The sequence below is a fragment of the Rhincodon typus genome, chromosome 4 (assembly GCF_021869965.1).
Source record: "Rhincodon typus isolate 14 chromosome 4, sRhiTyp1.1, whole genome shotgun sequence".
Classification (NCBI taxonomy): Eukaryota; Metazoa; Chordata; class Chondrichthyes; order Orectolobiformes; family Rhincodontidae; genus Rhincodon; species Rhincodon typus.
Window position 1 is genome coordinate 100221636 of NC_063335.1, and position 12480 is coordinate 100234115.

Sequence of the window (12480 nt, forward strand, 5' to 3'; positions counted from 1 at the left end):
ATCATTCCCACAGCAGTGTTAGTTCACCTCCACCTTTCCCTTAGTTTGTTTGGATGGACCTGATTAAATGACCAAAGACCAGCACTTGGAGTAACTTAACTAGAGAGCTTTGAAAGTGAAGTATGCCCAGACCATGATGAATGATTGGATTTATTCCAGTCCATTGTGGCAAAAACCATAATGTTTGGGCGCATATCGTCACAAAAGTGTCCCTGAGTCAGAGGTTGTAAGTGGCTAATGCAGGTTCCCAGTCCCAACAGTGCAGTACCAATGAGGTTCATTAACAAATCAACACTTATTATCCCTGAGCCCATCACAATTCAGAGATGATTCAGGGAGTATGTGGGAACCACATGGCATTCCATCACAAAGGCTGTCCAGTGGATACCTGGGTTAGGTTTCCCCATCAAGACAGATTGTCGCCAATGGCCTTAGCTTGGTGGGGGCTGGTGGGGAGTGCCGCTCCATATTGACCATTGTTGACACTCTTAAGTGCTTGTCATTGCAATGTGTTGGAAGTATTTACAAGCTGAAAATCAACCTATCTAACTGTGTTATTGATGCACCTTCCTTGGCTATGATGCCCTGTAGAGGGACATGAACCTGAAGCTTCTGGCTCAGAGGAAGGGACAATATCCACAAGACCAGCTTTTTCGAAATGATGTCCTCTTAAACAAGGAGTGCAGAATTGGTGAATAGGGGATGAGTGGATGGAATACTTGGACTGATTTGTGTGTGTGTGTGGTTTTAAGATTATGATCCTTCATTGGCAATTACCTTGCATTAAGCAATTCGTTTCCTCCTTTCCCTTTATCACCCCCTCATTCAGTCTGAGAACAAATGGAACATAAAGCCCTGCCCCAGTGAAAAATGGAGAGGAGTCTTGCCAATATCCCCAGGGTCAGACCAGCTATAAGAAAAACAAATGGCACAAATGCAAATGTATTGACCTAAATAAAGTTGGGGTTATATGGGCAAATGCGCAGAGGTTATGACTTTTCAACTTTATTAGTGCAATTGTAAATATGAACGACCTAATGGATGCTTTTGTCCATGTAACAGCACAGTGGCTGTAGTGCTCGACTTGCACAGCAGGGAATGAGTGTTAAATCCTGACCTGGCAAGTTCTGACTGTGGTTGAGTGAATCTGATAATTTGTGGAGTAATACCAATAAACACAATCTTGTAAACTTGATGGATGGCCAAAGGACACAGCTAAAACCACTAATGTCCACCAACAAATTAGCCATTGGAAATGCACGGTTACAGGAATAGGGTAGTGGGACGGGTTAGAGCGGGATGCTCTTCGGAGGGTCAGTGTATACTCAATGGACCAAATGGCCTGATTCCACACTGTAGGGATTCGACGATTCTATGAGGCTCTTTATACTTGATTGAAGAATGAGGAGGCACAATGTAATCACTGAATATCACTCAATTTCCTTACAGGGGGATTGCCCTGTGGTCCATTTCTTGTAATCACCTCGCTGTGATCATCATCCTGTCATCACTTGCCTGTGACCTGAGTTCCCTGGTGATACTCTACCTTTCGTGAGTGCAATACAAGCAGCTGCCATGGCTCCCAGTGGCGCTGATGGGCAGTGAGGAGTTTCCAGTCTCTGATTAGCCAGTAACTCTTGACAGGCAGTAATTCAGTGTTTGTTATCTCAGGGAATCCCTAATACTTGCCACAGTACTGTTGGGCCACTCCCACTGAGCTGCCAGCTTTTCTACTGGTTGTGCGACAAATAAATTCTGCTCGAAGAAGTATGGCTTTATGTCGAATTTTGGTGTTAAAACATTGTAATGTTACCGAAGTAAATGGGTATAGAGAGCTAAAACATTGTTCGTTAATGATATCTAAAGATAATAAATCCTCAAAACTGCTGTTCAGTTGACAAGCTGAGATAGTTTTATGGTTTAATAAGCACCAGGAAGCACATGGCTACTCAATTCTCCCTGACCGAGGTTGGTAGTTTTTCCAAATTAACGAAGAACATACTTTTTCAACAGGAAGCTGTATAACCCCTCTATTTCTTTCCAAATTATATTTTGAAGCAAAATTATAATCACCAATTTTTTGCTGTGGATGAATATAATGTATTCACTGCTTTCTCTCATGCTTCCTAATAGGTTTTAAGGTATTTTTTCCTCCAGTGCTAAACTCACTTCACCTGATGAAGGAGCAGCGCTTTGAAAGCTTGTGTTTTCAAATAAACCTGTTGGACTATAATTAGGTGTCATTTGACTTCTGACTAAGCTCATAACACAGTTTGGTTACTTTCCAGAGCAGATCAAGAGTACTTAAGTGATGAGAGTTTTGTCTCCTTTTAAATTATAATTTTTTCTACACCCTGAGAAGTATCCACTTTGTCCCTTAACTCATCTTCAAGCTGATGAAATCTATACAATTTTGTCAGATACTAGCTGTCTTGGCCTTGCTTCATTAAGGCTTAGCATGTTCATTTTTAAATTTTTACCTGGGCATAAAATCTGGCATCTTAGATTGGGCAAAATATTGGAAAATGCCCAGTTCTCCTCTCCCCACACCAGCCAAGAATTGCAAACAGACTTGAAAAAAATTCCTATGATCTCACTGTGCCCCGATAGATTTACTTCACCATCTTCCTACTGGTCTATCGCAAGAAACCTTCTCCAAATTTCACATCCCGTACTGTCCTAGATCAGGATTACATCTGTTTCCTATCCACTGCTACTACTTCCAAAGCCATTTAACCATATTTTTCAGGCATGAATGGTCTATCAGATTGATTTGATTTAAATGTAATGTTTCTAAAATATAGATGATCTAAAACGTTGACTGTCAGGGTAATGGATGCCTGAGATAGACAGATCACACTCATCAACCACAAAGGAGAATCAAGCTCCTCAGACAATTACTCTCCTCGAACTCATTACAAAATAGATTGATGAGACACATGCACAGGATTATCATAGGAACAGATGCATAGCCAGTCGGCCACTATGCAGATCAGACAGATTAGATGCATACATCAATGGGGAAGTGAAAAAGAAAAAAAATTCCCATGTACTGATCATGATACTAGGAGCTTACAAAACACAAAGCCAGAGAAACATTTGTCATAATTGCTGCATAGTGTCTTTGATGTACAGATGGGGTAAGTGGAAAAATGCCACGGCTTGTGTGACAAATTGACTTTTCTCAAGGGAAGAAAAAGCGCTAACAAACACAATTCATTGCCATTGAACCAAATATTGAGGAATAAATCAGAATCACACAATTCACGTGTGCCAGATTGAGATTTGTTTGAAAGTTATCTGAAAATACACTTGCAGGTATGTTGTCCAGAGCAGGAGTGAATCAGCAGCCCACCTACTGCTCTTCTTCAGCTGATAAATCAGTGCTTGTCCATGTTGAGCACCATTCAGAGGAAGCACTGACGGTAGAAAGAGCTCTGAATATTGGTGTGGTTGGGATTCTTCAATGACCATCTCGAAGTGTGGCTAAGTAACAATTGCCAGACCCAACAGGCAGCAGACAGTGAGAGAACAAGCAAGAAGGAAAACCTTACATAATCCTATCCTTGCTAATCTGATTGTAACAGATGCATCTGTCCATGACAGTATTGGTAGGAGTGACCAGCACATGGTCCTCGTAGTGACAAAGCTCACTGAGGAGGGATCCGTTATATTCTTTGGCATTATACTGTACTCAGAGTGGCTGCCCTTTGGATTGCAAATCATGTTTAATCAAATGCAGCATTAAGAAGCCTCAGTGAAATTGAAGGTAATGGGCGTTTCGGGGACTGTGTGTGTATGTGTGTGTGTGTGTGTGCGTGCGCGTGCGCGTGTGCGTGTGGTAGTGGGGTGGGTGCGGGGGTTGGGTGGGGGAGTTGGAAGCTCTGACAGGAAAAGACAAATGTGTCAGAATTACAGATGAGCAGTAAGACTGCAACAGGTGATATTCTTAGTGTTCAGAGTCAAGCAATAAGTGTCAGTCAAGTGATGAGCATGATAGCAGCTATACTTTCTGGAACAGACTTTGATCAGATGGCCCGAGGAGTGGCAGACAGAGTTTAATTTATATGATAAATGATATAAGATAAATGTGAGGTGTTGCATTTTGGTAAAGCAAACCAGGGCAGGACTTCTACAGTTAATGGTAGGGTCCTGGGCGGTGTTACTGAACAAAGTGACTGAGGAGTGGAGTTGCAGATAGACAGATTGGAGAAGGAGATGTTTGGCACACTTCCTTTCACTGTTAAAAATGTTGAATATATGAATTGGGATGTCATGTTGCAGTTGTAGTACAAGACATTGGTGAGGCCACTTTTAGAATACTACATACAAATCTGGTCATCCTTTTGTAGGAAGGATATTGTTAAACTTGAGAGGGTGCAGAAAAAATTTACAAGGATGTTGCCGGGATTAGAGGTATTAAGTTATAGAGAGAGGCTGAATGGGCAGGGGCTTGTTTCCCTGGAGTGTCGGAGGCTGAGAGGTGACCTTATACATGTTTATAAAATCATGAGGGGCGTGGACAGGGTTAATAGCCAAGGACTTTTTCTCAGGCTGAGGGAGCCCAAAACTAGAGGGCATAGGTTTAAGGTGAGAGGGGAAAGATATAAAAAGGACTTGAAAAGTAACTTTTTCATGCAGAGGATGATGCATGTATGGAACAAGCTGCCAGAGAAAGTGGAGGAAGCGGGTACAATAACATCATTTAAAAGGCATCTGGATGGGTATATAAATAGGAAGGATTTAGAGGGATTTAGGCCAAATGTTAGCAAATGGGACTAAGTCAGTTTAGGACAGCTGGTCGGCATGGGCAAGTTGGACTGAAGGGTCTGTTTCTGTGTTGTATGATTCTATGACTTTTATAATATAATTTCTTCATGGGAATTTCTAGCTGATTAGTTTGACATTGGAAGAAGACGGGGAGATCAGATGGGAAGGGAGAATCACTTGGGGTCTGGAAGATTCACTTTTGCTTTTCCTGGCCCATAGGTATTACAGTAGGTTATTTGCCTTCTTCCCAAAATTGTCCTTACCTCCTTTCAGTTGTCTGCTTTCTTGAAACCTGGGAAATGTAGCTATACGCTGTTAAGCAAAGATGTTTATATCACAGCACTAGGGACGCGTGTTTGATTCCACCCTTGGGCGACTGTCTGTGTGGAGTTTGCACATTCTCCCCGTATCTGCGTGGGTATCCTTCAGGTGCTCCGGTTTTCTCCCACAGTCCAAAGATATGCAGGTTAGGTGAATTGGCCATGACAAATTGCCCACTGTCCAGGGATGTGCAGGCTAGGTGGATCAGCAATGAGAAGTGCAAGGATAAAGGGATATGGTAGGGGGACTAGTTCTAGATGGGATGCTCTTTGAGGGTCAGCGTGGATTCGATAGTCCAAATGGCCTGCTTCCACACTGTCGGGATTCTATGATTCCAAATCAGAGCCTGCCAGACTCCTTACAACATTTAAATTGCTGCATTGAAAGAGAATTGGTTACTTCCTGCTCGAGCCTCATCTGTTGAACTGAGATGAGAACAGTTTTGAGATGCTTTGAGGGTCAGTTTAATTGCTTCAGGTTTTAATAGCTGACCTGATGTCCACTTGTGATTCAAATTCTCCTCATAGTGCCTGGTTAGCAGCAATCATTATAGCTTTTAAAAACATGTTATAAATCCATCTGATGGTAATGTTGGACAAGTCAGATCCCATACTGGAACCTTACTTGACTGACCGTAAAATTTTTTAAAAATTTGGTATCATGTTTGTCAATAATGGAACATATTCACATGAGACTGTCAATGTACTTTCAACAAACATTTTAACATTAAGTTGTTTCTCATAGAATTGAATGGTGCTAGAATCATACTCTTCACCTGTTGTAACGGATTGGACTGCATTTGCACCTTTCAAAAGATATTACAGATAAGTGATAGTCGTTACAGTGGAAGTTATTTAACCATCTTCTCTAGGTTCCCTTCTCTTTCCTTTCAACCCTCTTATCAGCTGTGTTTGGTTCAGTCTCCTAGCACATGCCTCAGTCTCCTAGCACATGCCTCATTCAGAAAATGGAGCATATTTATGAGGAACATCAACATTTATTACACACAAAAGAAAATAATTATTTTACATTATACAATTACTGATTGAAACAATCTTATTATAAATATAAGGAATAAAGATTCAACCCCTTGTACACTCATCAATAATCTTACAAACACTCAAACCTCACTGAAAGGTCACCATACTTCCACTCTAAAGTTCCTTGTTCACTTGGAATGCTTTATATAGTTTCCTTTAGGCAAACCTCTGTCCTGATTTGATCCTATCTTCTTTAGTTAATGTTTCTTAATAAGAGCCTTAAGTAAACTGCTAACACAGCTTACTTATTTCTGAACATGGACTCCTTAAACTCTTCTTCCATGGCCTTTGTTTCTGGAACTATCCATTATTGATAACAAACTTTTTTATTCTCGAAGAACTGTTAAAATTGTTGTGAAATGAAAACTCTGTATCTCCTTCCACAGATGCTGACAAACCTGGTGTGATTCTCCAGCACTTTCTTTTAATTTCAGGACATTTTTCCCTCCTGCCCTGAGGGTTCTCGTAACTGCAAAACTACGTTGCTGCTCTTACAGCTTTCTTTCCTCATAAACCAGCCTTGATCTGGGAAAAAAAATACCCTCCCACTTTCTATTCTTCTGGATGGTTCTGGTTTTCTAAAAATATATTTTTTCCCGAGTTCATCTTCTTATGCATCAGCAACTTTTATTTTTCTTCTACTTTTTGTCATCTAAAGACCTTAAATATTCATGTCAAAGTTTAAACACACCTTAACAATTTTCTAGGTACCTTGGAACTACTCACAAACTCAAAGCTAAAACTACGTCCTCCTCTTCTTAACAAATGCTCAGTACGGATATACATATCAGAATTAACGCTATTCATAGTTCACCTTAGAACCAAAAAGAGTATATAATCATAATAATAATAAATAGGTACATGAATCTTTATAAAAGGTAGACATTTTCTTAACTGATCATAAAGTGATTTGTAGTACATGAGGAGGTTATTTATACTATTGAGTCCATGCTAGCCAGTCTCACTGCCTCAATCATTGTAACCCTGCAAGTTTTTTTTCCCCCGGATGTTAATGTCAGTAGGATATCTGCTGTTTGCAATAGAAATGAAATCAAAGTAATCCTAACAAAAGGAAATTCAGCTTTTTTTTACAAAAAATAGATTAATACAAATGTCACATTTCCTTAAAAATTACAAAAGAAATGGCAACTCTTAGCAGTGCTGTCGAATTCAGAATATATAAATCAGAAAATTCAAGTATCCAAACAAAACTAATTTTGCAAAACATTGACAATAATGGAGGTTTATAGCACAGAAAAAAGACCGTTCATCCAATTAAGTCTGCTGTAGTCAAAAACAAACACATAACTATTTGAATCCCATTTTCTAGCACTTTTCTCATAACCTTGCATGTCTTGCATGGCAACAGCACTTCTAAATACTTCTTAAATGTTATGAGGGTTTCTGCCTCCCTCCCTTAAATGCAGTGAGTTCCAGATTCAAACCACGCTCTGGGTGAAAAAAATGTCCTCATATCCCCTCTAAGCTTCCTGCATCTTACTTTAAATCTAAGCCCCCAATTATCTATCTCTCCACCACAGGAAAATTCCTTCCTATCCACCCCTCATACTTTAACATATCTCATTCATTTCTTCTTTCACTTACTTCTGCTCCAAGGGAAACAACCGCAGTCTATCCACTCTATCTTCATAAATAAACTCCATATCTCTCCAGCCCAGGAAACATCCTGGTAAATCTCCTCTTTACACTAACTAGGGCAATCAAGTCCATCCTATAATGTGGATTCCAGAAATGCACACAATACTCTAGCTGTGGCCTAAACAGCATTTTATACAGTTCTTGCACAACCTCCCAGCTCTTAAACTCTATGCTTTGGCTAATAAAGACAAGCATCCATATCCCTTAACCATATTATCCGCCTGTCCCATTACATTAAGGGATTGGTGCATATGCACACAAAAGTCCGTCTGATCCTCAGTGCTTTCCAGGCTCCTACCATTCTTCGTGTATTCCCTAGCCTTGCTTGTCCTGCCCAAGTGTGTCAATGCAGTTGTTTATGTTTTAATCATCTTACTCCTATCATTGATGCATGCTATCAATTTAAACATGTGTTTTTATTCCATTCATTCTGCAGTATTGCTTCTGGTATCAGCATATTAAATGATATACAGGTTTCTGAAGATTAGGAAGATGCAGGGATTGTGAACAGCAGTACAATAACTATGCCAATGCAATGTCTGTACATGTACCCAAAAATATAACTTTTCAACTAGGCCTGCAGTTGCTTTGCCCTAAGCACTGGTGAAGATTGGCCAACAATGTAAAGATTGTATCACTGAGAAAATATAAACTTAGCTCTGGCACAATCAAGACCACATTGAAGCTCCTGTGAGCAGAGAATCAAACTATCGTAGGGATTTTCATGCTATCCCATATTGCAAAGCTGTTAATGTGTAAATGGGGTGATCTCATGATTATATTATATTGATATTAATCAATGATGTCAGGACATATATGACTCTCCATGAAAACAAAACAACTGAACTAACAAGACTACCCACACTCTTGTGCCTTATGTTCTTCAGTTAGATGCTGTCTACCTTTCTCAGATATTATATCTCCCAGACAAATAACTGGAAAAATCTAGGACCGAGAAAAAAAGCAAAAGAAATTTAGACTATTCTTTCCTGTAAACTCTTCCAGGACACCAGACTGGCCCTGTAAATATTTACTGTAAATGGACATGCCCTTCACATGATGCATGTCTGCTCCAGCCAAGAGCTGGTTCTGACCCTCCTGAAATGTTGATGCAGGGTTAGCACATTTACACAAGGTGGCCATGTATCCCTGAGGCTCCTACATAAGAACATAGGAAATAGGAACAGGACATTCAGCTCCTCAGCTCTGTTCTAGCATTCAATAAGATCATGACTGATCTATTACCTAAAAGTCATTTTCCAAAATTATCCCAATAGCCTTTAAATATTTAATATTCTAGAACAGAAGAACAGCCATGCATCCAGGCCATTCCATTTATTAGGGCAAAGATAAGATCAGATTTCATGTATGATCTAAATTTTCCTGGATCTCAAACAGGAGGCAATTTTCAACTCTTACCTCCTTCTCTCTGATCCATAGGAACTAAGCCACTGCTTAGCATGAACCTCACCACACTGCTTGCAAAAAGCATAAAAGATGGAGTGAGATGACCTCAAAGGCAAATCAGACTAGCCAGTCTTCTCATCTTCCATGCATCTCCCCATATCCCATGTCACTCTGACCCTTTGAAGATTCCACGTTGTTGTTTCCCAGGTTTTGGATGCAAGTCCACCAAAACTGAGCACAAATATCGAGGTTGACAATTTAATGTAGTACTGAGGGAGCACTTTGCTGTTGGAGATGCTGTAATATATTTGAGATGTTAAACTGAGACCTATCTGTCTGCTTGCATGGATGTAAAAGATCCCAAGATATTTTTTACAGAAAAAAGGGAATTATCCCCATTGTCTTGACTGTCATTTCTCCCTCAATCAACATCACAAAATCAGATCAACTGGCTATTATCACATTCCTGTTTCTGGGAGTTCAACGTACATATTATAGCTACCACGTTATTATGATGATTACCCCTAATGTGCTGTAAAATGCTTTGAGATGTCCACTGGTTGTAAAAAGTGTTGTAGATTGCAAGTTTTCCTACTATCGAAATAATGTTCCTTACTGCTAAAATAGGAAAACTCACAGGTTTTGAACAAGCACAAAGCAGTTCTGTGGTGAATTCTGAGGGGGAGTCTTAGGGACTCGAAATGCTAACTCTGTTTCTATCTCCACAGATGCTTCAACACCTGCTGAGTTTCTGCAGAAGTTTCTCTTCTGATTTCAATAGTTAAGTGGGTTTAGTGAGAAAGTTTAAGTGATTCTGCTTTTAAATATAATCTGGATTTGCCTATCAAGGAGATATGGTTTCATATTGATCATATCTCAGTGCTAGCAATTCAGAACCCCAGGCTAATGTTGAAGGAACGAAAACAAAATTTGTTGGTGGAACACTGCAGCAGGTCTGGCAGCATCTCTGGAGAGAAAGCAGAGTCAACATTTCAGGTCAAGTGACCCTTCATCACACCAATGATTAGGGGATATGGATTCAAATCTTACTGTGGCAAAAGGTGAAATCTGAATTCAATAAAAATCTGAAATTTAAAAATCTAGCCTAATGGGACCATATAACCACAGCTGATAGCTGTAAAAACTCATCTGCTGTACTAATGTCCTTTCCATAAGGAAATATGCCAGCCTACTTGTGACTCCTGACCCACAGCTATACAGCTAACTGTTGGCTGTTCTCAACTTCTCTAACTCTTTATTTCTTTCTCCTGTTTGAAGACTATCTTTAAAACCTACTTCGTTGTCTGAATACCCCCCTAAATGGCTTAGTGCCAATTTTTATTTGTTGTAACAACACTTAGCAACAAAGAAGCCATTTACTAATCAGAATGGAAGCCTATATTAGCAACATACAAACCATATATTACTGCTGTCAATCTCTACTGCAAAACGTTACCCTTCATTACCGAGCAGTTAAGACAACATTTTTGAAATGAAGCACTGTCAATCATTAACTCCTTTTGCAATCAGCTGCTATACACTCATCAGATCAAAATAATTTTAACTAATCAGAAGCACAGCTTTTTGTATGTTGTATCTGGATCTGAAATGGAGGAAGGAATTAAGAAGGTGACATGTGTTAAAGATCATTTCTGCCAGAAGAGAAAGTAGAATGGATAGACTTCACAAGAAATTTAATCATTTGGAAACAACAATGGATTTAGTCAAGGATGGTTAAAAAAAAGTGGAGAAATAAGAAATGCAGACATTAATACCACAGATTTTTTTCCAAATCCCGACTGAATCAATCACTGAGCCAGTGTTGTATTGCAAGGGAAGCAAATAAATATATTCTCAAGAGTAGAATGCAGCATAAGGGCTTTCTATGATTTTATCCCCTTTTTGTTCATTACTGTCCTGAACATGCCGATAATGTTACTAAATGGTTCTGTGGGTGCTAGCCTCTAATTGTGGAAGCAAAGGCTGCTGACAGGTCTTCCCTTTAAGACTGTTCACATACACGTATTACAACTTAATCTACTCCATATTCCAATGAATAGGGTAAGCTCAACAAAGGTACTTATTGAGGACATTGGTGCTGGCTTTTCTCCAGTACCTCATCCAAGCGGGTTTCTTAGATTTGATTGTGTGCAACAAGAAATTTGACTATAAATTAGAAACCTAATCTGCCTTCACACAACATCTTTATCTATACCTACATCTTACCTATCATATCACATCAAGAGAATTTGGCTTTGTGAGCAGTTACTGTAATGGGCCTACATTCAATGAGATTATGAGATGAGTTATATTCACTGTTGCTTTGACTGAGATCTGCTCTTTTAGAATAGATGACATATTTTTGATCTACCAGTAAAAAAGAGATTAGGACAGGAATTCCCCATTTTGTCATTTAAATACTATGAACTGCAATGGCTATTATTATGTTGACAAATGCAGCATTCATTTTCTACATTGCTAGATCCTGTAATCCATCATTTTTTATTGCTACATCAATGTGTTCTTCATGCTATGGGTTGAAGGATGGAATGTTGCCTGTGATATGTGGAGATCCCTCTTCCTTTCTTCAAAAAGTGCCTTGGAATCTCTCACCATTCTTTCAGTGTTACAATGGACGTATGGAATGAAAGAGATTGTAAATTAGGTGGAGAAAAAGAGTAAATTAGGGAGGAAAATTCATGTTTTGAGGTATTCTGTAAACAAACATAGAAGGCATTGCTGTAACCAGAGATTTATAACCTATTTCCAGCACTACATACAGAAAAATTATATGGAAGTGGAATATTTTGAATAGAGTGGATTATTTCCTCTGAGTTCTGGTACATTTAGGCAATAAAGCACTCTTGCATTAAAAGAACCAATGTATCAAGATGCTATAAAAAGCTGAAAATTACTCTTCAGGGTCTATTTTTTCCTCTACAGGGGAGACATCGAGTTGTGATAGAACATACCATTAATTGCTAGATTACATAAAATGGGCAAACTGTCCTTGAAATTATATTTACAGGATACATGTGAGACGATTGAACAAACACTATTTTGGGATTGCCGACACTTCCCAATATACAGTCAAGATGTTATTAAACAATAATAAAAAAGTGCCCAAGGTAGAAAAGATTTTTACTGGTCTGAGCATGCTGCTACAAAGAAACCATTAAAGAGATGGGATTGCTTTTACTATCCCCATGTAAGATACATTATATGACTTTCTGAATAGCAAAAGAGGTCACCATCAAACCTTGAGCAGATTTGCACAAATAAG